General features: G+C 41.0%; 1 long non-coding RNA gene across 2 annotated transcripts in view; it reads left to right on the top strand.

The window, feature by feature from the left end:
- Window positions 1-27,344, top strand: part of LOC123982143 — a 76,691-nt gene extending 49,347 nt beyond the window's left edge. For both annotated transcript variants that reach the window (XR_006827911.1, XR_006827910.1), the window contains exon 4: window positions 26,572-27,344. This is a non-coding gene — a long non-coding RNA (uncharacterized LOC123982143). The remainder of the gene's footprint in view (window positions 1-26,571) is intronic.
- The last annotated feature ends 645 nt before the right edge of the window (window positions 27,345-27,989 follow it).

Genomic DNA, 27,989 nt, shown 5'->3' with positions numbered 1-27,989 from the left:
TTTGCTTGCTCAGACCAGCAGACAGTGACCTTTAAGGAGATGCCAAAAGACTCTGTAAGACAATGTTACCCTTTCCCCCTTTCACCATGCGCACACACTCACACAAACACACACAAATGCCCCCCCCCCCCGCCCAGTCACATCTTGGCCCCTCAGTATCCCCTCAGGCCATCTCCTTCAGAGAGTCTAATGGAGTTAGCCTAATGTCTGCACAGCGCCAGCCATAAAACTGATTTGAGGCTAAAGGCTTGGTGCCGAGACCACCACTCTGCTTACAAAAAAGAGAGATGTGAGTGAGATGTTAAAAGAGAGCGAGTGTATCTTTAGAGGAAAAGGGGTTCGGGTGGCGGTGGTGTGGTGCAGGCTGGCGTAACTAAGGCAACTGCAGACAATCTAATTGGTATTGACATCCTTGTCTCAGAGGAAATTTGACATCTAAGGGCAAATCATTCTATTTAGTCGCCTGAATAGTCTCCAAGGCGGAGCCTGAGGAGCACAATCACGCTGTAGCGTTGTTCTGGTCCTCATGTCTGGGCCAGCTCTGCCACGCAGCAATCGATCCTAATCTGATCGGGGGAGGGGAGGAGGATAAGCGGTATGGGGAGAAAAAAATGACAATAAAATCAAAAGCTCTGTTGGGGTAATATTTAACAAGCGGGAGTACAATTGGGCCATGCTGGGGCGGCAGCCTGTAATGCACTTGTGCTGCTGTAGCATGGTTAATGTATAGAAAGACCTGGGAGTAATGGCTCTTCAGCCAAGGTGGCCAGGCATTAAAGAAATCTGCTGGCTTTAGCTAAAAGACTGCCAGGCCGGGCCGCCAAAGACCTTCATTCTGTTAGAGCATCAAATATGGCTCCCGCTCAGGACACACAGACACCCTGATTTTATTATCCTCACTCCCCCGAGAAACTCATCTCATCCCTCTTTTTGTTTGTGTGACTGACCATTAATGTGAAAGAGTGTGGTGGTGCTGTCAAAAGGCACACACTGCTTTTCATGGGTCAAAGAGGAGTAAAGGGTATCTGTGGTGTCTCCACAGTCTGACAGTAGTGGTTTAAGCTACATTTTTCATTAAATGGATGTATCAGTTTTACAAGAAGAAGTTATAGTATGACTGTACAAATCCTTAGTTTGTGAGAGAGAACTTTTTCTTTTAGCTATCATTTGTTCTTTTATCTGCCTTTATCCCTAAAAGCCAAGCCTGTTCAAAAATGACGTTCATGTAGTAAACTTAAAAAATAAAAATGATGAAAGTATTCAAAATTCAGTCTTTATAGACATTTTTCATATGACAGCTGTTGTATGAAGGCCATTTCCCCCAATCCTAGCCATCACATAATGTCTAGATTCTTAAATCTTTTGGATGCTTTTCACTGATGCTGTACACAAATTAACTACAGAAAGCGTGCTATGCATATAGAAATCCAATCACGTGCAATATTAACAGTCTGTGTAACTAAAAAAAAAAAATGCAGGTAATGCATTGCCATCAATGTGGCAGAAACAGTCAGGAGAAAGGCTGTTAAATGTAATCCACATCAAGTTGGATTGGCCCAGAGCAGAGGCTAAATAAAAGGCTGGCACCGACTGTCAAGTACTGAGGAAGTCCCAAAAGTGTACATATTTAAATAGTGGGGCTCATAAACACCTGAAAATATGTATTTTAAAGAAAATAAATTTACTTTAATAACTCTATCCTAAAGATCCCCAAAAATGTAAGTGCGGAGGTTCCTTCTTGACCATTCGCTAAAGAAGGTCATGGTAGATACCTTGAGTTTAGAATGTTTTATCACATACATCCATAAAAAATTGAAGGTGAATAGATACATACTTCTAAATTTCTTATTAATAAAATGACAAACCTGACAGTACATGGTTGTGCTACTGTAATAAAAGTCATACAAAGTAACAATGAATGAAGAACTGAATTATTTGACTGTAATTCAGTGAGCATGGCTCCAAATCAGGTGGGCATTGCAAAAGTTTGTAAAGGTTTATCAGGAGAATCTCTGCTGTTTGCCACTGTGTCTCCCAGTGATATGGCTCTGGCACACTTAGTTTGATTTAGGCTAGTCATCTTCTTTGTGCTCTCATCCGTTATTTGTATGAGGAAAAATTATCTTTAGAATGATAATGTAAGGACCCAAAAAAACAAAACAAAAATGTCTTTCTCTATCTTATTAACTAAGTTATCTTTGAGTTAGGTTTAGGGTTACTGGGTTTAAATTTAACATTTGGTCTAGTATGACGGTTAGGCATTAGATGTAGGGTCAGTTTGATGATTATATTTAAGTTAAGGTCAGGTTTCTGTGGTCAGGATTCGGGGTAATTTCTTAACTTAACAACATAATATTAAGTTGTGTGCATGTGTGTGTGTGTGAGTTTTTTTGTCTGCGCAAATGATTATGGGAGGCGGAATAAATAGTTAGAGTGAGGTTGTGTGTGCATGTGCATGTTGGCAGGCATGCTTGGGAGTGTGTGCGTATACACACGTGTACATGTGTTTGTGTGTCGTCTGTGAGACGGAGAGAGAGTGTCTGAGTGTCCGAGTAAGTATGTGATGAGGGTGTACTGAGCTGATGGCTGCAGATATCAGTCCCAGATACTTAAGTCATAAAAGTGTGTCTCGGAGCCTTGTGGCTGTGCGGCCCCTGGTGCCTGATGTTATCAGGCCGAAACAGTGGCCACTCTATCAGGACAGAAGAGTACAGGGACATTCCTATATTGCTGGAGCTGATGTCGGGCCTGTAGCTGTGACTGAGGGCTGGGATGGAAGCTTAGAGCATAGTTAGACAGTTAGGGAGTGGTGTGGGAAGTTGCCACGTTACAGGACAAGCTTTTGGATTATTGACAGCAGTGTGTTGTAAGGGGTTTGTTGTGCTGGTTTGTCAATAGCTTAACTAGGCTAACAAGGCAACAAAAGGAAACCGAGAAGTCCAAATGAAGTTGTGTATTTCAACATAACCTCATAAATCTCCAGGGACATAACAAAGGAACCACTCCTTACCTATTCTAACTTGCATTAATCACTATGAACAGTTGGGGTAATGAAATTGACATCTTATTTCTTCAATATGTTGTTCAATTAGGCAACACAACTCCAGAAGGCTCAACACTGTATTCCAGAGTCCTAAACACGCAACACTTTTTTACAAATCTCAACAGAACAAACACTGTTGTCAGTAGTCTTTTTTAGGAGATGCAATGAGGTTGACATTTTTATGAAGAATGGTTCAGGTGCATTTGCTAAAACTGTGATTTCAGGTTGTACAAATCACCGGATAGTGCCTTCCCTTATTCCAATATTGATGCTCTGAAAAATAACAAAACAGGAATTGTATGTGTGCAGTGGTGGAAGACACTCTGATTAGAGTGTGAAGTAAACCTTACCTAATACCACAGTGTAAAAATACACTGTATTCATTATGTAAAGTAGCCCCTTTCAGATTGTTTATTTTTGGATACGGATTACAGATGCATCAGTATGTAGTTGCTGGTTGAGGTGGTGCTAATCGCAACAATTTTCTGTACTGTTGGGTAGGTTAATATATACCAAATCACTGTATCTTAAAAACTGTGTCTGTAAAATCATAATTAAAAGCAAATAAAAGCAAAATAACTAAAACCGTAGTATTCAGATTGACATTCTGAAGTGTAATAGAGGGGAGGTGTAGTGGCATAAAATAGAAATACTCAAGTATGACCAAAAATGTACTTACTTGAATATCCACGTCTGTGTTTGTGTGTGTGAAAGCGCGAGGGAGAGAGGACAACAACGAGTGAAATAAGCTTTTTAGCTTTGTAACTTCTGCATTATACCTGACAGAGTGAGGGTTGGGTCAGGAGGCATGTTTAGAGAAACAGACAGCGAGACTAAGAATGAGGGCAACTTGACAGGTTATGTCTTCATCACCCCCTTTCTCTTCATAGTCCTTACTCATTCTCCCTGTCTCACTGATCTCTAACCGGTAGCACCTAACAGGCCTGTGTCGCCTTAGTGCAGAAGTCAGAGGTCTCATGACAGAGACGGCATATCGTCACAGGGGGTTATCAGCACCTCTAGGGCCTCCCCATGCCAGCAATTGTCTCTGGCCTGGATTAGTTTTTGTATCCAGTTACGGACTTTTATTCCTGTGGAGTCATGTTCAGCATGGCACTGAGGGCCAGCAGTGCCGCTGAGAGCCCAGTGATTTATGTATTGCTGAGTGAGAGCAGCAGGTTCAAGTCAGAGGTCTCCGGGCAGGGTAGTGTGCCGTATATGTTTGTGTGTGTGTGTTTGGATGTCTGTATGAGAAAGTGTGTTTGAGCCACTGTGCTCTCTGCAAACACAAATGTGTGTGTCTGAGAGGCTGGTTGAGGGCCAACCCAAATCTCCCGGCAGGGTGCCTTGGTCTATTTGGCTTGGAGAGGGTCCATTCGTTTGACTGTGAGCATGCCTAGAAGAGTTTTGGTGCCGTAAAAATAATGACAGGCTCTGAGAGGAGGGCTCATCTGTTTATAAGCTATGCGGATTGCTTGAAGAGGAACACTAAATGATGAGTTTTGATGATGGACTAACTTTTAGAATTCTCAAGGTATTTTCTTTCTTGCAGTTTGTGAAAGCAAACAATTAGCCAACTTTTTTACAACATCAATCATGTGGGTTTGGCTATCATGTGACATGCTCACACAAAAAGTGAAAGAATGCCATACATGCACTCCAAACTCCTGTGATTTAATTACTTAGGCACACAAGTGAAGTCACTTCCTCCTTGTAAAGCTGCTGACTTTTTGTGAACACAGATCATGGTCTACTGCCAATAGCAACAACCTTGGTTTCAACAGTGGTGCAGTAGCATAGTCTAACATTTGCTCTCTATGTAATGACGTTTTAAAGTTTGGAAATAAAACAAATTATGTTATTTAATGTTTATTTTTGGTTTTCCTTAGTATAAAGTCACTAAACACATCAAATTTCTCTTTGACCTGCATGTCAGATGTGAGATATTTAGTATGTCTGACTTGCTCTCCACCCAGATAACATCTACTGATTTGTCACTTATGTCACTGCAATTTAAATTGTTTTCCTTCCTTCTCTGTGTTCCTCTTTTTTTCCCACTACTGTAAATGAATGAAACGTTTAGTACAAACACAAACTGAAGAGAGCAAGCTGTCACGATTGGACCATGAATCAATTAAGGCATGCTTAACACAGCCTGGGCTCATCGGCCCTATCCATATCCATATTCCTTTGAAATATGATGTCCTAATGATGGAGCCATATTTATTCTCGATGGTGCGTTTTGGATCCCTGAGATATTTTAAAATGGGGCATCTGTCCTGTGGCCTGGACAGCCATCTGGATAAGACGGGACAGAAAGAAGATGTTAATGCACTTCATGATGAGAAAGGAGGATGACACCTTTGACCTTCCCTAGCCTTTGACCTCTGCAGCCGATATGGAGCCACTGCTGCTATGGGTTTCCTATATCTAGCATATGCTGTCCGGGCCGATACATTAAAAGAAATTCCTCATGTGCTGTTTATATAGGTGCCCCCCCCATGTTGTAAACAGCCCGGCTGTAAGAAAATAGATATTTACTTCACAGGCTTTCTATTTGATTAGAGAGAGAAAAATTGACATGCATATTGGATATGTTGCTGTGCTTATTGCCACAAATGCTAATGGAGAATGGGTTGTAGATACCTCAACAGTGTATCCAACGTAGGGTTCGAGTTGAGATTTCTTTTAATACTGTAATACCCTCTATAATCATTCCCTTACATATGAATGAGTGTTTGCACACCCAGCAAAGGTTGGGTGAGCACATTTTTCCAACCCAACAGAGTTTCAGTTACATATCACAGAAACTCAGATCCACTGCTATGTAAAACGATCTGATGCTAAATCACTGCTGCATTTCCAGGAACCACCACTAGAGTGACAGAGAGGAAAAAATTCCTTGTAGAACTCAATGTCCTTCCCCCTTGTATGATGGCTGTGACTCCTTCAGTAGCATTTCCCCAGTACATTGATATTTATATAGTGTTTCCCTTGTGGTGCAGCCAGGGAGCCCAGTGTGGCTGGAGTCTAGGGGCGGTGGCTGGTAGGGGTATTAAGGTCCAGGGTTGATCCCTTTACGTGTAAAGCCATGGTAGCCGAACCCTTGTCAAGAGTAGCCTAAGGGCAATGACAGATCACTTTTCCACACTGAGATTTAATTAGAAATTAGAGTGAACATCACCTCTGACCTTTAATCCTGCTCCGCTTATGTTGTGGAAAGGGATTCTAAGCATATTTGTGAACTGGGACCACTAGTCCCCATCTAATGTAAAATAATAATGCTTCAATGAAGCTGTCGGAGATGATGTTACGATGAGAAAAATCCATGGGAATGCCAAGGATTGTAAGAATCAATCAATTCTGGGTGCACTTCAGTTTATGCACAGTAAAAATTTTAAGTAATAAAAAATATATAATCACATTACTTTTATGAGTTATACAGTAAGACTAAAGGAAGGTCACAAGACAATGAATTGAAAAAACTATTTAAACCCCTCAGCTTGTCACCTTTTTGAGAAATTCTTATTTTTAACATTATGTGCCAGATTAAACACAAAAAGTGAAATTACAAGACACAACAGAGTATTTTTTTGAAACAAACAGCAATTAGTTGATTTTGTCTGAAGAATTTTGGGTGCTCAGGTGAAGCCTTTTGAAAACGGTTTTCTTTTAATTTAGTGTTTAGATAAAGATGAAATAAAAGGCAGCTGTCAATCAACAGTGGTAGTACCTTCACTTCCTGCACACATTGAGTCATAGAACTGATAGCTGGCTGTCCAGGGTGCACAGTCATCTGGGCAGTCCTGTGTGCTAAACATTGACCTTGTGACCTCTGCTCATGACCCCTGACCTGTGATGTTGACCCCTTGTCCAGGGGGATGGGTCTCTTATATATCTCAACTGGCCGTCTCCATTGAATACCTGCCATGGCACCTGCTCTGAGAAATGAAGCCAAGGCGAATGCCTCTCTTGGGACCCTTTTGGGCTCAGCAGACAACAAGGCCTGGCCTCAGCCATGCATTTGAATAGGCTTTGAGTGGCCCTGGTAAACCAATCTCCCTAATTATCTATTGAAAGAACATTCTTTTTCCTTGCCCAGTCATTACCTTGATTTCAATTGCTGAAAAGTAACATGGAAGAGCTACAAAGAAATAAGAGGGGAGGGAGAGGATGTGGAAAATCATACATGCATGCATGTGCATATGTGCGCACACACACACACACACACACACACACACACACACACACACACACACACACACACACACACACACACACACACACACACACACACACACACATACACACACACACTTAGACAGGCATATAGAAAGTCAAAAGACTGTGTCTTGCTGATTTCATTAAGGTTAATTGTAGGTCAGAGGGAACAGATTTGGGATATAAATCCCTGATACGGGTGCAGGTCAAGGCAATGAAGAGAAATTAAACATGAATGAATGGCCTTCAGCTGCATTTTAGCATGCTGTTAGGACAGGTTGCAGGTTTGCCCTCAAATCATTACTCCATGTCAAATTGCAATAGTCTTGGTTTTAATTCTGGTATGAATATTAAAACATATGTTTTTTTACACAGAACCTCAAACTCTTGATTATGCTTGCATAGTTACATTTAGCTTCCTCTTCATGAAGTATAATAGAGATTCACACAAATACATTGAAAGTATCTTGTTACGCATTAAAGATTCTTGCTCATCAAATGTATCAAAATAAAATACATAATACTGCTATGAGAAAACTGATTTGAAATTTAAAAAGGCATTTAAAAAAATGTAAAAATGCATTCTATATAAACTGATATTTTAACATTTTACAGATGAAGTAGCCTCAATGTGGGTCTGAACTTAAAGGTACAATGTGAAACATATGGCAAGAATGAAAGAAAATTAACTAACATTTTCAAAGAAGTAGTAACCGTTCTGATGTTCTGTCAAATACATAAACTGTTTGTATTGTGCAGAGATTTAAGAGACTTAAGTTAGCATGTGTACCAGCTAGTCCCTGCCCATCCTGTCTTGTAGCCCTTGTGCCTCAAGAGGCGTTAGTCCGATTGTATAGCTTAGGCCTCTCCCCTGTAGTTTCAGCTGTGAGATGTGTGCGAGCAGTGAGTTTCTGTGTGATTTTGTTGATGTCTCTTTCACACGTGATACATGGATAATGCTTGAACCTTGGAAGTTGCATGGGTTGGTGATGGAACAGTGGAGAAGACCTATGCCATTGGTGTGAGAGACCTGGGTTCAATTCCCCACTGTGACACATCCATCAATGTGTCCCTGAGCAAAACACTTAACTCCTAGTTGCTCCAGAGGCATGCAACCTCTGACATAAGTCGCTTTGGATAAAAGCGTCAGCTCAATTAATAAATCTAATGAAATGCAAGATGCAGTTGAGACTTCAGTCTCCTGAAATGAAAATGAAAGCACAAACAGGAGGTGCTGATGCCAATGTGGGTGTTTAATGGTGTCCAGTTATAATGCTATTTGTTGGGCTGGTTTCTTTTCAGTTCTTTGTGCATTTTGCTAATTATTTTCTTTCGTGGGCTGCACATCTTGTACTCTTAATGTACATCAACTGATAAAATCGACCATGATACAAATCTCAGCTGAAAACAAAGCAAACCACTTGAAAATCTTTCACTGTACTTTGTGAAGTGTTTCAACAGGAGTATTTCATAGATGAATGTTCCCTCTGTGCATCAGTTACCATAGTTAAGGCTATCTACATGCTTTACCGCTGGGTCAAGAGCAAGGAGATTGTCACTCAAGAGTAGGCTCTCGTGGCTATAGGGCTGTTCTCAGAAAGCACTCAGGGCTTGCATGCAGTCCGCATGTTGTGGAGGAGATAAGAGGGGACAGAGTTACCCTTTGAAACTAAATATAGGCCATGAATAGCAGCATTTAGGTTGTGTCTCTTGCCCATAACGTCTCTATGTTGTGCCTATTATTCTTCTAGTGTTGTGCGAGTTACTTGGTACCTGACTCCGTGTTGGCTGAAGTGTTTAAACATCTGCCACTGCAAACACAAAGAAGAGGAGGTATAAAAACACAAGGTGTATTTGGCGGCTCCACATACACCTTGACAGGAATGGATATTTACGCTGCAAAAATCTTCATCTTGGTTGTTTACCCTATGACTGAGTTCCAAAATCAAGTGTCCAACGATGGAGTGAGATTCCGTTTTTCCATCAGAAATTTAACAATCACTGAAGTTGTATAAAGAAAATTACACAATATATACGTTTTTTTTAAATAAGTTGATGCGTTGTGGAATAAAGTGATTGCCGTATCTAATTTGCTTACTTTTTCGTCACTGGAAAAGAGGCTGAACTGCATGTTAAGATAAGGATTTTCCTTTTTTGCAATTATGTGTCTGTTAAGTACTGTGGTATTCTGCAATCTTCCAACAGCCTGTCATAAAAAAATCCTGCTATATTGCAGTCTTTGAACCTTTCTGAACGTCTGCCTATCTTAAGTTATTTAATCTCAACCAGTCTGTCTGCTACAACAGCACCACCTCCAAATCTCCTCCCAGCGTTGGACACTGACTGTCCACACTCTGTGATCTCAGAACAAGCATGGACACATACACATAGCAGGTCCACTTTATCAGCTTTTGTGTCTTCTTCCTTATAAAACCCTGGTAAAATGGTCTGTTCTTGTAATTTTTGGTGTATTGTTTTAACTCATTTGAACTCATTCGAAATTGTCATATACAACATTAACGGCACATTGATGAGACTTTCACCACACTTTCTCCACATTTTTACCTCTGTCCATTAGAATCATAGGATCATTTCAAGAATTTGCATCTGTGTTCTTTTTTTTTACTGTAGAGTTGATTTTTCAATGCTGTAATGATCCTTATTGCATCAGTAGAAATAATTGGTCCTCAAGATCTGTAGTCTGACATCCCTAAAATGTTCCTCTACAAGGTCTCCATCCTTCACCCCCAACACTGAGCACATTGAACCATCACTTCTCTTAGCAAAGCAGTGTTTTTGATTTGCGATATTGGGCTGTATTAAAAAAATTGACTTGACTTCCCATTTTCATATGACCACAACGCCTACAGTCATAGTTGATCCACAGTTACCTCTGACATCCGGTCAAGACCCCTGACCCCCACTAGAAAAAGGCTGCCAGGCTTCACTTGCTGGTCACAGTGGTCAAAATAACAAAACGATATTGTGATGTTCTCAGCGGCTGAGACCATTTTCACAGCCCCAGTGTGGTTCCTGTCAGGAACAATAAACACTATGGGTTGCAGCTTTCAGTCCTCACAGCTATCTCTTATGGAGCCTCTAGGCTCCTGTCCTCTGTACCAACACTACATAACACCCCTCTGCTGACATCAAACAGCTAAGACCAAGCAGACAACGCCTGCTAATGTAACTCTCAGACGCTTGGTTTCCATATAGGCATTATGTGCATATTTCCTTACATTTGAAAGTGCAGTGTTCACATGCACACACACTTTAGAACATGTAGAGTTCCAATTATCTCAGGATTAGACCTCATGCTCTAATAAGCTCTCTATAGACAGCAGTTCTTCAGTCACGTCATTTATCTTCCAGGCCAGGACCACTTCAAGGCCCTGGTGCATGGTGCTGAGATCAGTGGTGGGGGTGGGTCTGGCGACATGAGTGTAAGGATGTAGAGACATTAGTGGGATACAGCATTACTGCGATCATTAGCATTGACATTTTAAATTATTTTTTTGAGGCAGCTGACCAACTTTTAATGTTAAATTTCTTTTCACTTTCAGCTGTTTGAAACACTGACACAAATAAAATTGATGCCACTTCAGTTTACTTGGATCCTTTCATTCAAAAATGGATCCAGTAAGTCATGGCTTTAGTATTTAGTTATTTCATTCATAAACTAGATTCTCCTCCGTCATGCCTCCCAAAGGAATACAAAAAAAACCCATTTTCATGCTTTGTCAGAGCTGTAATGAAATCCATTCCTCTCTGGCTGTATTTCAAATTGACCCACTAGCAAAAAAGCAACAGCAAAAGTACAAACCTAGACTAAGATTAACTTTCATGAAGCAATAAGTCAGTATTCAGTGGTTAAACACTTCCATGTACATCATATTCCAACAGCTGCTTCAAAATAAATGCATTTCAGTGGACTCTTAAGGAACTGTGTGTCAGTTTGTGCCTTTTTCTGTTGAAAATTGATTTGATTGATTCATTTGGAGGACATGTTCAACAGAAAGAATTGTTCAGGAATCATGATTCAACAATCAGACTTCCATGCCCAGTATGTTTTCATAAAATTCAGTTTGCTTTGGTTCGGTTTGAAATTGCCAAATTTTGCTATGGAACAGTGTATCACATCAGTCATTGATGCTCTTACTCACCCTGTAGCTGTGTGGAGGGGTTGAAACCAGTGTGAAACTGTGTGTGTGTGTGTGTGTGTGTGTGTTTGTGTTGGTGTGTGTATGTGTGCATGTACTATGACTGTGTATGGATGGGGGTGGGGCTGTGGGGTGAGTGATGACACTGGTGGTGTAATCCCACTGACATCTGCTTCTAATCTGCAACATGAAAAAGACACTCTTGTGACCCCCTACCTGCCCCCAACCATCCTCTACCCCCACCCTACTCCTTCTGCCCGACTTCGCTCTCTCTCATTTGAACCCAAATCAAACAGCGTATCAGGTTACAAGAGGTTTCTACCACAACGTGCAATCAGACATAAAAACGGGAGGGAGTATTTATTCATTTCTTGTGCTCTCATCCATGCCTCCATAGGTCAGGAATTTCACTCAATATGGAAGTAACTTGATGGTTTCCAGTGGCTACATTCTTCTTTGTTTTTGATAGAATGATTAAACAGCAAAAGAGTCGCCGATAAAGCCAAGAAAAAGTTTGCACATTGATGACAAAATGCAAGTAAACAAAATCAAAAGTGCAGACAGTTTCTCAAAACAGTGTCCATGTCCTTCTTACGTCACACCAAGTCTCACATTGAGTTGACTTACGAAGAATAGAAGGGAGTAGAGAGAATGCGGGTGTCTGTACAGCATGCGGGGACTTTCCAGTGGATGAAGATTGCCTCACTAGAGGAAATTATTTATTCAGGAGTAACTGAGAGGGAAATAATACAGCAGCCAAAAGCCTGGCCTGAGCGGATGAGCAAGAAGAGGATGTGGGTGATTGAAACATGGCAGCAATTTGTTTTAACTGGCTGTAGAAATAAGCATGGCAGAGCTCTTAGGGCTTGGTAGTTGTAAATCTGGAGGCTTGCAGGAGTATTGTCGGTTCATAACCTTTCTCTCTTTCTTGCTCTCTCTCCCTCCCCTTACGCCTCCCAGGGGTACATTTAGCTGGGGAAATGGAGCTTTTCTTCTCTTTATTTGACTTCCTTGTCACTGGCAAACTCTCTTTTCCCCTCTCGCTCTCTCTTTCCCTTGTTGTCTGACACACTCACACTTGCCTTGACCCACGTTTTGCAGGACCCCTAACTGTTGCACACCAGTCGTGGGAGGACAAGGACACAACACAGAGATACATTAGCGAAAATCACTTCCTCCCTTTCTGCCAACAATGTTTCAGGGAAGTCGTGTAATTCTTCGGTGATCTGTGTTCTCTCTGTCTTCCTGGAAATGCATATTTAAGTTCATTATGCTATAGTCAGTTTACATGTACACCCTACTGCATGTGTCCACTTCCGTGGCCAGTTCTATTTATGTTCTATATACAGTGTTTGTTTGCAAAAGCAGTGGTTTGATATTGTTTTTTAAAAGATAGGACACTAAACATGGAACTACACCACATATATATATATATATTACAAAAAAAACAACCATGTGGATATTTTGTATATTTTTTCAGGTTTTGAGGTAAACATCTTACATTTTTACTTTTATTAAAATACATGGAGGAGAATGGAATTTAAATTGTACTTAAAACATTAATGTAATGACTAATCACTCTTTCCAGAATGATCCTCCGTTACTCAGGAGAATCCATGCTTTCAACATTTTTCATAGTCTTCATAGGGATTTTGAGTGTTTTTAATTATTGTTTATTTGTGGGTTAGGAAAACTCTTCCACTTCTTAAGCCTTCGTAAACCTGTAACAGAGCTGGAAATGGTTGATTTTGTAAGCTCATGAAAACTTGACATTTTCAAGATAGTTTTAACTGTGACCACATTCAATCCAGACTATTTTTTCAGTAGAAGGTAGTTACAGTGAAAACTTCACCGTGAGAGGTTTGGATTATCCAGAGTTAACGGGACATTGTTTCTAGAAAGACAAAAGTGCTGATGAATTTTTACTATGATCAGCACAAGCAGAATTACATTCATCTTAATTGTATTGGGTTGGCGGCAGAGAGACTAATGGGTCACAAATGTTCAGATGAAACCATAACTGGATACATACCACTGGAGGTGAGAGAAATAGATTTTTTTTTGGTGAACTGACCTTTTAATGACTTTACTAGGAAAAACACATTCTTCCTGCATGTGAAGAAGGCAGAGATGGATAGAGGCTACAACAAAACTAGAAAAGAAAAAGTAGTAATTATGTGCCAATTGTGTGAGCGGATCTCTCTGTTCACACTTCTGGTTCAAGGCCTCTGCTTCATCATCCTTTTGGCCTGTTTAGTCAGCCCGTATCCCAAAGAACACACACACATATGCATGCACACATCCACACACTTTCATTTTCTCCATCACCTCCAATATTCCCTTTCCTGATTCCTTCCTTCCTATATGGAGCTTTGACTGAAAAGTGCTGCTCTGTGCTGCTGTAACATTTTCACACAGGTCTGCGGGTTAAACACTGCTGTGTGCTTCTCGCTCTCTGCTGTGGGTCAGTACTCAGGGTTTACACAGGGGGCAAAGGTGTTAATGCTACATGCTTTAAAGAAGTACAAGATGTCTTCACTTCAGCTCTAACAGGCACCCTGGGTAAAAGCTGGAACTAATCTGAGAGGTGTGTGTGTGTGAGAGAGAGAGAGAGAGTAACAAGAGGAGAAGTATTCAAAGCAGAGAAATGCATTTTTATGTAGTGAAGTTCAGATGTGCTCTCACAGCTTGACAATAGCAAATATGGCTGACATTATGTTTGTAGTGTTGAGTTTTTTTCACTGTTTAAAAAAGAGAGGGGCTTCCTCTTCCTTGCTTTCTCTGTGATTCTATTTTGTGCTGCTTTAATACAAACATGGCCAATTATTCTGCACTGTGAGTATGCAGGTACACTGAAATAGCACGGTTTGCTGTTTAGTCACCACTTAATGATTTAATGACGCCGCGTTTCTCTGCAGATATTGCATGCATCTCAAGTGTAAATATATACTTCATACATCATCAGAACTACAGCCGTAGTGTTTACCAGGTATTTATAGTATCAATTTTAATTTAACATACTTTGTCTGAATCATACTTGTTCCTTACCTTACTTTACTCCAGTGATTTTTATGACTTCCATGAGCAGAACCATCTCATTATCTGTTTTTATGCATGCGGAGTAATTTTCTAAAACCTAATTGATTATGTGCATATGATCAACTTGGTGAGAACTTAAGGGTGTGTATAGAGAGATATGAAAAAAATAGTCAGTCTTTTCTATCTAAGTTCACAGTTTCATCTTTGGCCTGAAGAGACAAAGTATATTGTGTTTTTGGCATTCATCAAATTTAACCAGCAAAAATAAACTGGTTGCACATTTAGTTCCGCAAAAGTTGGCTTAGGTCATACCACTGGGAATGAATAAAAACACATTTGCGAGCAAATCAATTTTTATAACCTTTGCATGTTTATTAGATATTCTGAGGGTAATGCAATAAAGTGGCCAAAGCCAATATTGTATGCCATGAAGGGTGGTGGAACAATTCCAAACAGTAATGTCACCTCTACAGACCAAGCACAAATATTATACATGGAAGGAGGTTTGGAATCGAAGTGGTGTGTTTACGAGTGAATATGTTTGATTAAACCCATACAGTACTGGAAATGACAAAATGCCTGTTTTTGTGGAGTGCTTTTTTTTTTCTCTCGCAGGGTTGGAAGCAGACACAAACACACACATGCACCCTCTACTCTAAACATACATGCACACAAACACAGTCACACACACGTCGTCCTCCCATCTACAGCCAAGGGAAGTAATGAAAACAAATGGCAGAGTTCTATTCCCGCTGGGACCTGAGGAGGAACTTAGTCATCAAGCTAATTTTATTCTTGTCTGGCCCAGAGACTCCATTTCCTCTGGGTGTTTTTACAAACGCCGGGCTGCACCACGCCATCGGCCAGTGATGGATATGAGGGCCTGATGGCCGGATGGCAGATGCTGGCCCTGTAACTCAAGCTCCAAACACTTGCTGATGACCCCCCTTGCACCCTGTACGTTCCTCCCTCAATGCAATGTTGCTGCTTGGATGTGCATATGCAAACTTGTACTTTCCAAACAAACTGTACTTTTATTTTCTAGCCTGATATATAAAGTACTATACAGAACCAAGAATACAGTCAGCAATGATTATTACTACGGTTCATTACAAAGGACAATTTTCTCATCCCTTGCTGATTTTTATAGACATAATGTTTTTCCTCTAGTAAAGCTAATCTGACAGTTCTGACAGACTTTCTATCAATCTGCTATTGTACTTCTAAAAATCACTTTCTGTCGCTATTTGGAAAAATAAAGATTAAGAAGTACAAACAACATAAATATACCCCCCTAACTGTAATCTACCACTGTATGTTAGGGCAATACATTTCAGCAAGTACATTAGGTGCATTAAAGTGGGAGCCAGCTATCCTAAACAAATCAGATGTAGTTGAATGTGTAAAGTCATTAGTTACAGTAAGTCTGCTAATCATGTACATAGGTTATGACCTCTTTCATATTACAAAATTGTGGGTACGTCTGATTACCTCCGCTGTTGCTTCCCTTGTATGTTTCCAGCAAGAATCACGTTACAGGCGGCAGCAAGTTGTAGGTTAGAAGCTTAAGCAGTGAGAGCTCTAATTTCTGCTGCAGGCTACTGAGCAGACATTTCAAAGGGCTGCTTAAGTCTGCAACAAACTAATTTATCATGTAATTTGTTTATAGACTTTTTATCTCAGTCATACAGTACAGGAGTTTCTAAAATATAAACAGGAACTTTTTTGTTTGAAAATGTTTTAGCACACGATCAAAACATGTTACAATGTAAAGTGCTTGTTCATTACAAAATAGTAAACCTTGTCCTCTCTTCCTCTTTAAAATGTAATGTTTAACAGCATATGCTACCATCTATTTCCCTGAGATTCAGGCATAATAAATTGTTGCACTTGGTCTAAAAGGCTCTGCAGAACAGGGAGCATATTCCTTATAATGGTGTAGATTAATAATGAATGCTAAAAACTCTAATTTTGCCCGAAGTTGTGGCTCAAGAGGGAGGGGGCATGTCACAATGCTTCATTGGGTTAGCTGGATTAGTTGGATCATCATGCCATCATTGCTCGCACCACAGTCCCATTCTGCGACATGTGCACAGCTGGTAGCAGAGGACACTTGGGACAAAGCAGAAAGAAAGCCAAATGGCCTCCTGTTACAACTCCTCTGTTACCAGCTTAAAGACCTCATTCCACTGCACCCTGCATGGATTATTCAGTGACTGTACCCTTTTAGTCTTGGCTGTGGCCCGCAACAGCAAAAAGAATATTATTGTTGTTGATTTGTTAGTATGCAACAACTTTCAGGAGAGAAGGGGAACATTAAAAAGCAATTAATATGCTGGAGTGCGAAGGAAAAGAGGAGTCGCGTCGGCCTCCAGTGGGACTGGCGTTATCTGCAGCATGACCTGAAAATGCAGAAAACATGGAAAAGATAGCTTGTAGTGTGACTTCTGCTCATCCCTGCAGACGGATGACTGACGGGAGGGAGAAAGGGACAAACAAAGGCAGTTTACGATCAGCATAATCAATGTGACATCAGCACAGCAACAGAATGCGCGGGGAGTGGAGTGGAGCAAGGCTTGAACACAAGTTGCTCTTTTTAATAAAAAAACAACTTGTTCCTTTGCGATTACGCCTTCCGGATTTTTGCCTGAAGGAAGTTTTTCTCAGGCTTTTACCACCCGTCAAAGAAGCCTTAACATCATGGCAGGATATCAGTGGCACCCACTTTAAAAGCAATCAAGTATGCATTTAAATTTCAAGCTGACAGGCTCAGCACAGGCCCTCCGTGCTTTATTGTGAAGAAAGTGCTTCTCCTTCTGTTTCTCCACTTGAGTGTTATCCACAACTCATCATAAAACGGGGACCCTGGCTTGAGATTAAAGGTATCTCACATTACCTGAATGGACCCAACATGAAATGGCATTAGAAGTAGAATTAGATTTTCTGTAAAAAGCATGTAAGCATCTTCACGTTTATTAGTGGTGTATCTACATGTATGGTGGAGCTCTCATCTGGGCAGGGACTCATGGGAAATTTGCCAGCTTTCAACACATACACAATAGGTGGTGTTCTGCTACATAAAGCACTTACTCCATGTTTACTGAAGTACCTTGTGCCCCAAGTAATCATCACCAATGTTCAAAAGTGTTTTTGCAATAGTTCAACATGATGAGGTTTTTCCAGAATTTTCATTTAAGCAGTCTATGACCACCTCCACCCCCTCTGACACACACACACACACACACACACACACACACACAAATACAGACAGAGGTGTTTACGAAACAACTCCCGACTCTTTCACCATTTATTTGGTCCAAGGCTAAGAAGAGGAGGAGGACGTTACTTGTAGTGTTAACCACTCAAACCTCACATGCTTCTTCCCCAACAATAAAGAAAGAGGAAATCAATTTTGGCAGTGTTTCTCTCTGTAGTGGGCATGGATTATTTGAGAACAACCAAGGTAAATGTGCCCAGCAACATTGAAGGCCTGCAAAAAGACAAACACTGTGAGAAGCATTGAATTGCTAACCTTGGTCTGAATACCATGGTAACAGGGCACATAGAGCTGATAGTGATATTTTAAATCCAATCCGGACTAAACAGCTAAAAAACTGATTATTACAAATATTGGGAAATGAATGAGGAGAACATTTATGGAAAGCCCCACATAGGTTCATCATGATTGTGTTGCAAAGTGAAGGGATTGTAAACACAAGTCCTACTACAAATCTAAATCTTGACAATCAGTACACTCAGTACACTTGACACTTTCAGCTGAATTGAATTGAATTTTATTATATATACATAGCGCACATTCACAAGAATGTTATCTAATTGCACTTTATAAAGTCTAGACTGTAGTCTTGTAATATCATGTGTATTTTTAATACTGGCACAAGCTACACAATATCCACCAGGGCTTCAATCGTAACATCCAACTAAGCTCATGGATGACTATTTTCTTTTTTTCCTCCTCCTAGCTACATGATGTGACATGTGTTGGGCCTGTGCACCAAAGCCCAGGTGTCATGGTAGCTACATGATGGCTTTTTCCTGCTACAAAACCCGTTCATCATCCAAGAGGCCTGTTGGGTTTTATCTCTGCCTGGCTTACTTTGAAGCACTTGATCCTCCGTCATGTCTGCCATTTGGGGCTCATTGTGTCACGGAAGAGGTCACAGAGAGGGCAGTATCGCTGGCTGCTCTTCCTCCTCCATTCATCTTAGTCTGCCTGGACACCGCATTCCCTGTGATATTAGATAGACAGAGGGACGAAGAAACAAAAAAATATATAGAAAGGTGGAGAGTGAAGGGAAGAGGGAGCTGACAGACAATGCTAGGCAGAGTTGAATCAATTAAGGCACATCAAATCAAGAATTCATGCACGCTGAAAGTGACAAATATTGGCTGAGGCGGTCAAAGCTGTCAGGGCCTTGACGTAGCTTCATCACCCCCATCATCAGCACCAGGATTGTCATCATCATCATATTTCTCTTTCTCTCTCTTGCTGGCGATGTGTGTGTATAAGACAGAATTTCAATTGGACTGTTATTCTATTTAGGAATTTTAGAGTTATAATCTCAGGAGTGACACATATTATAACATAGCATTTGCTGAAATGGGATTTCCATAGCATATTTTTGACCTCTAATTTATATATTTGTGGTCATACGTATCCAGCATGCCAAGCTCTTGTCCCTTATAAACGCTGGTTTTACAGTGGCTCCACTAAAAGCCATTTTCACCCCTTGTTTTAACGCTCACTGAATCAACGAAACATGTAAAAGGAAAACTCTGTGTATAAAGGTAGGATGCTATAAATCAGACCAGGCGCTCAGATCCGAGCAAATTGTCGAACTCAAAGTATCACCCATTACAAAGTTTGTGGGAGTTATAAACCCCTTTCTGCCCCCAGTCTCCCCTTACTCCTCTGGGTCAACCTGGTGTCGTCAGCTGGCGAGAGCATATGTCTGACACCTACATCGGCCTGTCTGTCTGTCTTTCTGTCTGCTTCTCTCTTCCCTGCCCTCCTTGTCTGCTCTCCAACCCCTAACACTCGTGTCACTGTCCCTGTCGGCTGTGGCCCACGTAAACATGTTGCGACCACTTGATATGTTTGTACGGGGATTTGGGGATGAACATTACCGTGTTTTGAGAGAGGAACATCTGGCGGGGGGAAAAGGTTACAGTATAGGGATACCACCAGAGCCAGAGCCCTGTGCAGAATTCCTTCCATCAGATAAATCAAGCCAGCAAGTCACTGCGAAACAGGAGGGGCAGGGGAGGGATGAGAGGAAGGGAAGGGACGTTAACTCAATCCTGCCTGAGAGGAATGGAGTGCTTTGTAAAAGATGGCCTCTGTAAAATGGCCATCTTTCTTTTGGTGTGCTAGTCTCTCTCTGCTTGTTTTTCCCTACCCTATTTCTTTCTAAAGGATGGAGGAGGACGTTAAACCAAATTACAAAAAAACACATTTTCTCATTTTATCTAATCATGCAGCTAGTTTTGATTTTACTTCCAAGTTTTGAAAACTGCCTCTGAAATATATGCCTCCACACCAATACAATACACACAAATGGAATTTAATTTGTGGTCTTCATAGCATTGGGAAATTACATTTAAAAAATGTGTCCAGAATTAGTTCCCCAGTTGCTGATGTCACTATCAACAGTACTAAGTACTAAGACACTAATTCTGGATAAATTTTTTTTTTTTTAGAAAGTAGTTCCAGATGAACGAGGACATTGTTTTGGGAAAGAAATCTTCTATTGATTTATTTTATATAATTGTTCAATGTTGTGAGGACCCCAAACAGACCGTTACTGTATTGGAGTGGAGGCAGAAATCTCAGAGATTGTTATCTTACAACTTTTTCTCATGTCTCACAAGTTTATCTGTTTATTTAAGTGGACCAGACCCCCTCAACATTTTTGGCACATCGCTGACCACTTTGATGGTGTCACAAAGAATGTTTCATTGCTTATGGCCTCCTAACACTCACTCTTCAACAGGCAGCTCTTAGGGGATGAGTCTGGAGTGGCTACTAGGTAGGGCCTCGAGTTCTTTTAATTGATCTACTTTTCTTTTGATGTTCTGTTTGGAATATCTATGTGTTCTTGTCGGTCCAGGAAAATTGAAGCATACAATTATATCAACTTTGTACCCACTTGTATGATGTATGTTTATTATAAATAGTTTATTATTCATAAACACTAACAAATGTCCTTTCTCAGGCCCACTGTAGACCAATCACAAATATGTCCATGGACTTTTTAGATCGCTGATCCCAACAAGCACTGGCCATCATAATATCCCTCCATCCATCTCCAACTCTCCCTCCTAAGATCACTTCTTTCCCGTCATGTCAAGGGAACAGAGAAGAGCGGCAGGGATGAGTAAAGCACATGTCAGGAGACGTAAGGGCTTCTGTGGTGGCCGACGAAATGTAGCTGTCAGAGGAAATGCTGTCAGCGCCGTGCCCTATCAAGGGCATCTTTTTGTCTCCTCCTCCACTGTTCCTATCATCTGTTGCCTTGCTTAATTACACTACATGTACACTACTACTGCTATTGTCAGGGGCTTGACGTGGTTGCACTCTTGGCATGCATGCAGCCAAGTTTTGACACAGTGCCCTGGAGACTGCACTGTGTTGTTTTGATGTGCTGTTGAAAGCTTGTGTGCAGAGGCAAGTGAGATGAAATCAAGAAAGGGGTCATGTTTGCTCTTTGTCACTGAAAATAGTAAATAGGAAAATTGGTGTTTTCTGGGATTGTGTGCACGCATTTATGTGTATGTTTGTATGTCAAAGTATGTGCACTTCCCGGCATGCTTGTGTACACACTTGTCACACTAAGATATAGCTCCTTGGTGTTAACTCACTCCTAAATCAAGATGTTCTACTCAAGTTTCAGACTGGAAGAGTCAGGTTGTACTCAGGTTTCCTGGTAATGTAATGCTCTAAATGCACAGTTCATTCTTAATGCAAAATACCTGCTCAGTATGTGTGTATGCATGCATAGTATTTTCAAATGTGTGTGTGTGTGCAAATCTGCACTAACACAAGTGGTACATGAGGGCTAGCAGTGGACGCATACTTCACACCCTAGATTGACCAGGAAGTAGTTGACAGCTCTCAGTGCCCTGGCCTGCCGCTAATTTCTCCACTTCCTTCCTGCTAGCCTAGCTTAGCATCAATCACCTCTCTCCACTCGCAGCGCTAGTGCAAACCAATTTCCTTAATGCTGATTGCACTGTAAACCAACTCTCCTCACTCGCTCTGGCTCTTGTTCCGTTTTGCTCGTTCAGTCTTTCTTTCCTTCCACAGCTTCCTCTTGAATTGACAAAACAATGATTCAACTCCTAAAAGCTTCTTAGCAGGAATACATGACTGAAAAAGACTCCCATAGATTCTGCTTCTATTTTTATGATTTCCAACTATTATACTCAGTGTATGTCAGTATCATGTAATGTTCAGTTAAAGGCTATACATTCATAAACTATAAACTGTCATTGGCATTACATGAAGTCAATCTATGTAGAATGCAGAGGGCTCAGTGGACGAGTGAGATAGGATCCCTGTTTCCCGCTGAGGCATGAGAAATTCCCTACATGTTTCTCAAGTTTTGGAGTCATCTTCATCTCAAGAGGAGGCTAGCTATTTCTCACCTTTTCTTATTCTGTACATCCGGCCCTCATCTGAGGTCAGGAACTGTGCCAGAGCATGTGTTTACATGTGCCTGTGTGTGCTTATAATAAGGCAAAGGCTGTGAGGTCCCCACACTGAGACAGACAGGATTCCTCTTGCTATAGTGACACAAGGGATGACAAGTAAAGTAGATCACTTTTTAAATGCCTCTTAATTCGTTTTAATTTTTTTTGATAGCATCATGTTGGACTTAACCACTAAACATCATGAGATGTATTTTGTTAGTGCTGCAAGTAGACAAAAGTATATCTTACCATGAGAAGAGTTAGTCCTGAAAACAGCAGATATCATGTCTCACCTCATCAATGTCATTCCTGCCAATTATGGGATTGAGTGCCAGAATTCTCTGCCACCACACCCTTTAACACAGCTTAGGCCTTTTGACGGACAGAGGGAGAATTAACACCACATCAGTTTAAACATTTTTGCATGTGCAAGCAAATGATATCTTTCATGTTATTTTGTTTTGATAATAGTATTCATAGGTTTGTTCTGCATGATTACATCTATTATGATAGAATGCTAAAATTCAAGTAATATGGAAGAGCCATGTCTAAAACAAAACATGCACCTTTTAGCATGTCAGCTGTCATTTATGATGAGATTACTGCCTTTCTTGCCTTGGGGAAGATTTGTGTTTCACAAATTGTTTGCTAATTTTCACAGATCATGGCATTTCAATGCAAACCTGCTTGAAGTGTAAATAAGTGAACTAATTTGTCGAGCATTTTTATCCAATCCAATCCAACTTTATTTCTAAAGCATATTAAAAACAACATACAGTTCTCATGCCGGATTAAATGCCAAGGAATACAAATGTGTTTTAAGTCGCGATTTAAAAACCGGAAGTCTGGGGGCCAGTCTGACATGAAGATTTTTAAACTGTGGTCATATAAAATGTAAAGAACAATTTGAAAAAAACACTGAAAACCCCCAAAACATAGATATCTACAAAGAAGATAATGAACGGATAAATATTGCAAATGAAATTGTTAACGAGTTCTAAGCCTAATTGACACTCAGAAGATGACAGGATGACATGGATGTTGCTCAGAATGATCTCGGAATGAAAAAACTTTGTAAATGAAGGTTAGAAAACACACAAAAAATGTATTTGTAGTTTGGCTAAATGTCCTAAACACTCCACTTTATTCCTCTGATTCTGTATACTTTGGTTTGTCTGCTTTTGCTTTCGAACTCTGAGTAAGCGCAACCGTGTGTGTGAAACTCTTCCAGTGGCAGGCCAGTGGCAGGCCTTTCGCAGTAGAGAGATTGATGAAGTGCAGTGGCCTGGGGGCCAAGGGAGAAGTAGTCCCCTGCTGGGACTTCTCTCTGGCCCACTGAGCACACCACAGCCACACAGGATACATCGCTCAATCTGCTGCTGGCACACACACACACAAGCTCTGCACTGGACAACATAAGGGCTGGATGGCTAGGAAGAAATCGTAGCTGCGTTTACTCTTGTCCTAATGGCTGATACAGAGTGGTTCATGTTTCAGCCTTGCTCCAGGGCCCACCACTGACATGCTGCTACATTATGTTGTCTGTGTTTTATTTGGCCCTGTTTGGTATAGTGTAGTGGGATAGGAAGTGGGGGTGGGGGGCTACAATTGAAGGACCAGCAGGAGGGTCACTCCAAAACAAACAGTAGGAGGCTGGTGCCTGGTGTGCCTTGCTGCACACAAACTGCTGTGTTACGTGTACTCCAAGTCACAGATGGAGCAATTTTGTCACTGTGTTTGTGTGTTTTGAATGTGTGGTGGGATTTACAGTGTAAATGTCAACAGGTTCAGCTTCCAAAATCATCTGGGTGTATAGTCTCCATTGTATACTGTGTCTGTTCATGTAATGTATAAGTGTTTAGGGGAGGGGGGCACAAATGCTGCACGGTGTTGGGTGGCATGCACGTCACATTGGGCTGATAGATGGGTCAGATTGCCGTGACCAGGATGCCGCAGCTTTCAATGCACTGCTACGACCATGAGCACTGCTTTCTCCACTGACTTGTCTGAGACCTTCCGGACTGGCGACATAGTCTGAGAGATTCCCAGAGAAAGCCCCTGATGCATACGCATGCTTGCATGCTGACACACACACAAGCAAAAGTAGAGGTTGGGTGGCCCTGACAAATTACCCACATCCCCGGCACTCTGGTGTCTCAGCATGGGGTAAACTCAATGGCCTGGTAGAAGCTGGGTGGATAAGTGGAAGGTCAGGGAACTGAGTGGAGAGGGCAACCAAAGTCCATGTTTTCTCTACATAAGGTATAGAGGAGGAAGAGTACCTGGGCCAGAAAGCATGCATTTATTTAAAGTCTCTTTATCCAATCTATCACCACTACCTGTGCTTTCTGGCGCAGGGGGCATGTTTATGTGTGTGCAGGCATACGTGTGTGGAGCAGTGACGGCCGGTGTTCCAGACTGCAGGGAGAGGATTAGGAGTCTGGAATGCAAGACACTCCTTGACCTCAGTGCGACCTTTGAGGCTAAATCCCTTGCCCATATCTGTCCCTCATGGGTCATGATCCAATTGGTAGCCCCTTTAGAATGCTGACCCCTTATGCACCTCATCACTCAGTCTGCTTGAAACATCTCCATTCACGACAGATTGGCCTAAGCTAGCCTGCTAGGATAACAAATGGAGGATTCTAGTTGTAGACCAGTTCCTCAGGGCATGAGAATAACATTTCAAAGCTTAAAATTCAGAGACATTTTCGTTAATGCAAGCTTACTTAAGGAAATAAATAAAGATATCACTCTTGTTCTGCCTTTCAAGTGTCCATGTACACCTAAAACATAAATGAAGCGTTTCCCTTTTCCCTATTTTGGAGGCCTGTATGCCATTCCATTTGCGAGCGTGTCAACCAAGAGTGACGTTAATGGAGGTGGAGAGGAACGAACGCATCAGAACGGCGGGTGAGTGGCAGTGACACTGAGCAGCAGCAAAGAGCTGCATGGCGAGCAATAAGAGAGGTTCTCTTTCACTTCAGTCCCATATGACATGGCTGACTAGAGACATGAGAGACAGATGGGTGCTCTGCTTGCTACTGAGGCCCCCTGAATAAAATATCATACTTCTGATTAATTTATATTTCATCTGCATAGAGAAATACATTATTGTTTTTAGATGCGGTTCAGATGGCATCTATTGTTGATCCAGGTCCATTCATTGAGTTGTCCATTTACACTTTAGATGTTTATTATTATTATTATTAAATTATTAAATCAGTGATCATTGAGAGAGATAAAGCATTACAATATTCACCAAATGCAATGGTTTTCTGTAATGTTCTATAGGTCATACTCAAGTCTTTGTGCTAAGCTAAGCTAACCTTCTTCTGTCTGTGGTTCATATTTAGCATACAAACAAGAGAGGGGTAACAATCTTTTCATCTAACTCCTGCCAGGTATATGAATATGCTTATTTCCCCAAATGGCAAACTATTATTTTAAAACCATTCAATTACCTTACCTCTGCTGTCGCCTAATTTTCTGTTGCCGTCTCTCTCTTACTCTGCCTCATTCTCCAGTAATGCTATTTTACATCTACCTGATTTGTGTGTTTTTCTGCCATAGGCTGATAGTTAACCTGAGTATCTTCCACTGATAGTAATCTTTCATTTAATAACATTTTTTAGTAACAAATAGTAATTTTACTTAAACTGCTTTTGTGGCATGATACTGAAAACTGACTCATACAATATGACATGTATTTTTTTTCATATGTCACCTATTATTTCACTGGTCAACAAAAGCAAAGACAATAATTTTGTGGAGCCAAAGGAAATACTTTATCTAGAGAACATAATGCTCTGATGGTCACCCGCAGATGGTTGTGATGGCTTCCCATTAGTTAATTTAGAAGAGGGAAGATGGCTGGAATCCACTGCTAATGTTAGGGTTATCTGGAGTTAAATGAACATAAAATTTAATTAGAATGGGTGTAGAAGGAGGAGAGATTTAGGAGGGCAGGACAAAGTGACATGGTCAATGTTTACATCAGGAACCTGTTATGGTGTTGTGGCAGCAAGGGTGGAGGTAAGGAGGGGGTAAAGGAAGAAAAGCGGTGGTAGAAGCTGGTCAGTTGTGAATCTAATGTGTGTGGTAAAATATCACACAGAGTAATGCCTTCATGCAATCAAAAAGACAATGTTTGCTACCAAGACAGCAACTATATTAGTGTCTGGTCATGTGGAGTGACTTTTGATAAAATATTTGGTTAAGAAATTAATTATTAAGTTATTGAAGAACAATCAGAAAAGCTAGAATTAGTGTTGTTCTTTTGCCCTGTGTTGTCTATGACTTTATAAAAACTGTGTGAGTATGTTTGTGCAAATGAACACACATGATTGCGTTGTCTCCAGTGTAAGGCTGTCTCTCTGTGCATCTGTCTCACAGGAGCATAAAAGCAGCTGTGAGGAGCCTGGAAGGTCTCCCAGCTCTGCCCCTCACCTCTGTCACATCTGCCTGCTAGTGCCATCAAGGTGCGTCAATCGTCCACCCTGGCATCTCTTTACCTGTGGCACTATGCTTCACCTTGCTGGCTAGCACGCTTCTACCCTCCCCCATTCCTCCCATCTCTTGTTCCTCAAGGCATCTGTCACTCACCTGTCATTTCTTTCATCAACTCCTGCCTTCCTCCTACCTTCTTGCACCAGCCTCGGCAAAGGCGGGAAGGGAACCACCGGAGCGAAATGGGGAACACTTTGTCCCAGTTCCAGGGTTTAGCTGCTGCAAAGGATGACGCATCGGGGAGGTGTTGACTGGCCACAGCATAACACTTAAGCAGGTTTCTCTATGGAGGCACTGGATTTTGGAGAACGTATGATTTAAATGTTTGACACACTTGAAGGATATGACATTTTCCATATGTGACAGAAATTCATAGGTTTGTTCTGCATGATTACATTTATTATGATAGAATGCTAAAAACCAAGTAAAATAGATGTCCTCTGTCCTGAATTGAGATCAGCTGTCACCAGGTCTGCAAATGTATTCCAGTTATAGTTATATACTGTATATAACTCCTGCACCAGTTGTTTCAAGACATACACCATTAAATGTATTGCACTTGTCATGCTGTGATTGTAATTCTGATCGTTTGCTAAAGTGTAAGATGAAGATAATCATGAAGTCCGTGAGATGCGGTTGAAAGTTCCAGCAAAAGCGAGACCCTGAGTTTAGATTCTTTTCTCAACCTACTGTTTCATGTTGTTGTTGTTTAATTATTTCTATTAAATAACAATAATATTAAAAAACTATGAAGATCCATTTTTCGACCACAAAGATTTTTCATAATTAAGCAAAATCAGCTAAAATCTTTCAGTAAAAAACATGTCAGAAGGAAACAGAATGTGGACGTCAGTGTTATATTATTGAGGTGTCATTCATCATTGTTTCTAGTCATGTCTCCTCCATATAATCCTTTTATTGTGAGAAAAACATTTTTCAGTCTCTTTTTCCTAAGCACCTAGCAAGATATCATGTTCAATTTAGGATTTTCCTCATCATTTCAGGAGACCAAGCAGCACACACAGGTACACACATTGATTCCTCATACCCCTGGCAACTGTAAACAAACCTTACACCTTACTTTTCTGAGATTTTGTTGGTGGCCTCAGGGTCTTTACTACACTTATGAAAATGATCAAAGCAATGTAACTCCTCAAGGCTTAAAAACATCACCAGCAACAAATTTGTCTTCACTAAACTGACCACACAAGAAAAAACTATTGACAGCCTTGCTTGAATTCCAGTCCTACACTGTGTGTGGAAAGACCCCACAGGTGAATCCATGATTGAGAGGCTTTACTGAA

This window comes from Micropterus dolomieu, linkage group LG13, assembly GCF_021292245.1.
Source record: "Micropterus dolomieu isolate WLL.071019.BEF.003 ecotype Adirondacks linkage group LG13, ASM2129224v1, whole genome shotgun sequence".
Lineage (NCBI taxonomy): Eukaryota > Metazoa > Chordata > Actinopteri > Centrarchiformes > Centrarchidae > Micropterus > Micropterus dolomieu.
The sequence above is the reverse complement of the archived record's forward strand: the minus strand, read 5'-3'. Positions and strand labels throughout refer to the sequence as shown.